The sequence below is a fragment of the Montipora foliosa genome, chromosome 3, assembly GCF_036669935.1.
Source record: "Montipora foliosa isolate CH-2021 chromosome 3, ASM3666993v2, whole genome shotgun sequence".
Classification (NCBI taxonomy): domain Eukaryota; kingdom Metazoa; phylum Cnidaria; class Anthozoa; order Scleractinia; family Acroporidae; genus Montipora; species Montipora foliosa.
The window spans coordinates 33,588,393-33,591,474 of record NC_090871.1 but is presented as its reverse complement, the minus strand read 5'-3'; positions in this window follow the sequence as shown (position 1 = coordinate 33,591,474).

The following is a 3,082-nucleotide window of genomic DNA, read 5'->3' as shown; positions in this document are numbered from 1 at the left end:
CTTGAGCACTCACCAAGAATTTTGTTTTGTTTCAGCAGAAGTGACAAGGAGTTTCGGCTACCAGTGTAGGGACAGAGAGAAACTTAACCGCACGTGGGAGTCATGTAAAATAAGCATCGGCAAACGATGCCAAAACTTGAGAAAAAGTAGCGACAAACAAACTAGGCAAGATTAATTCGTCAGCAACTGTGTGTATTTTTGCATGTCATCTAGGTAGATTTCAGACTCGTTTTCTTTGTTTTTGGAATGCAATATAAACCTTACATAAACCAGATGATGAATCAAGATTTGTTTCTTACATTTACTTAGTTTTACAGTAGTCTCCTACGCAGCCATTCTTAATATACTACTACTATCTACTACTCTCTCTCACGCAACGCGTGATGACACTAGTTTTAATAGACATTTGTCATAATTTTTTGATGTTGGTGAATTGCTGAACCGATTCTATGTTTCTGTGAAATCATTCACATTTTCGAACTACTGGTATGCAAGTCAAAGCGCTTTTTGTCTATGATCAAAACATTGCAAGCTTGACCTTCAATCGGAGTTAGATTTCAACCAGAAATATGCATGTGTAATCCAGATCATGGAGTTTTACAATCCTGCTTGTTGTCATTACGATTCAGTCCTTGAAGGTTTGTCTTGTCTAAAAACAAACGGGCAGTTACTCTACTGAAGCATAGTGCGGGTCAAATCTCTCTAGCTAATTTTTTAAATGCTCTTCAGTCGTGGTGTAAATAAATCAACAAAGCGTGTTTGGTTCCGCGTTATGTATGTTACTGCAATTATAATGTACAGTGTATTTTTAACGACAGTTCACTGCTTCGAAAATTCAAAGAAACAAAAGTTCATTTCTTCGAAATTTCGAAAGCAAGAAAAGTTCGTTACTTCGAAATTTCCAAAGAATTCGCATCATTTCGCCGCATTTGCTTCGAAATATCGCATTGAGCGACGCGAAATTTCGCCAACATATCGTCGAAAATTCGCGAGAACAATACAAAAAATTCGTCAAAATTCGCTCTCATTACTTTTGCACAGTACTGTACCTCTCGTTCTCTCTCTTTCTAAGGAAAAAGGCATAAAGTTAGTATGATAAAAATAGCGAGACCAAAACAGTGTTGCTAAACAGTATGCCCGGATTTTAAGTTTTCAAATTATTTCAACAACTAACCTGTTTCTTCTTCTGCTTTCCTAGGAAAATATAATACAGTCACGGTTGGAGGCATGAACAATGTCCGGCTGTCTAGAAATGACTTCACCTTTGTGAAGGCTACCCACAAACCCATAGCAATGACCCTACGCCTTGTGGACCACCTTTTCCCGAGGGATGTATTACTAAAATCGACGGTCCATGGTACAAAGGAATATGTTCCCCTGGACCAAACCATACTTGCTGCAATTAAAGGTTAGTGAATGACATTGCACATCGTGCCTCAACGTACATGTCTTGCAAACAATGCGCAAATCAATAATTAAAATTTTGTAACGGCCTATAGTTTGATTATTGCCTTCTCAATCAGTGATTACATTGTAGGACTAAGAGCTCCAATTTTATGTCAATCATAAAATTGTTTTTTAATAATGTTTCGCAAAAGTGAAGTGAATAAACATTATTTTTAATGTGTACTTACAAACCCAGAATATGATTTTCACTTACAGGATTACAAAATTGCATGACAACAACATACATACAATTAAGAAATAGAAAACATGTACCATGTTTCTATCAATTTATAGAAACACGAGTGGAAGTTTGGGAGAACGAGAAATGCTGTGGGAACATGAACCACAGGTGAGTGTTTCCACAGCTTTTTCGAGTTCTCCCAAACTTTCACGACTGTTTCTATAACTCGATAGAAACATGGAGTATATGTTTTCTATTTCTTTTAGAAAACACGACGACGAGAAAAAGGAAAACAACTTAACTTCGATTTTTAAAATGTAAATTCTCTTTTCTTGTGCCAACCTCGGTCTGTAATCATACAAAATTGGACGACCGTGAAGCGGGAGTCCGATTTATTAATTACCAGTATGATTATTAGTGTAAGTGCGTTGAAAAGCATACGCAAGACAATAGACATAATTTTGTAGATTTTTCAACGCATTAGAAACATCATTTCTAACGTCTACTTGAAGTGATCTTTGTTTTCTGATTTTTTTTTCAGCTGAAGTGTTGACAGCATTCGCATACCAGTGCCGGGGTGTTGACGACCGCTTGCGCATGTGGGAACAGTGCAAAACAAGTATTGCAAAAAGATGCCAGAACTTGTGCAAGAACAGGCCAATCTAAGATAATTTATTTTGTTGTTATGCCATATGATTGGTTTATATTTCGCTTTCTTTCAATTTCCTTTAAAATTAAGGGACATGTATTTGAATATTCTTTTCATTATCGTATCGTTATGTTTCAAAAAATGGTGCAAGGTTGACATTAATTTTTAGAAAAGTGACCCGTTAAACATAAAATAGGTTATCTGTTTGGTGATTCTGGAGGAACGTGAGCCTTCTCGAATTTTTTAGTGCTTTTTAGTCTGTTTGCCGAAATTGAAGCCTTAAGTCTCGTGCAACATACATCAGATTTATTGAATAAAGATTAGTAGAACAATATCATGCTGTCATGATTGTCTCCTTCGACCTAACAGGGAAAACCGCTACCTACAAGTACTGCCTAACACTGTGAACTAAATTCGTTCTTAGATCACTCACTTCGCCAACAGTAACCTTTTTGTTGGTTTACATATAAAAATGACAAGAAAAGCAACTCTTTGCCCACACATTTTGATATTTTTTACAACTTGGCCGACTAAGCAAAGTTTTTCTGAAATTGCTTTCGCAACATGATTGTACCGTTGAACCTGTACCAATCACGTCATCCAGTCTGCGCTCGAGCTCCCCTCCCTCTCCCAGACATGTATTTTTCGACATGGCAAATGTTTACAAAATATTTTCCGAGCTCCCTATTTTAAACGCAGAATCTCGCTAAATCGCTTCAAGTTTCTTCAGGTATTAAGGCCCGGCTTAAGCATCGCTTTTTACACGCACCGAATCGAATTGCCCAATTAAGTGCATTAAATGCTAG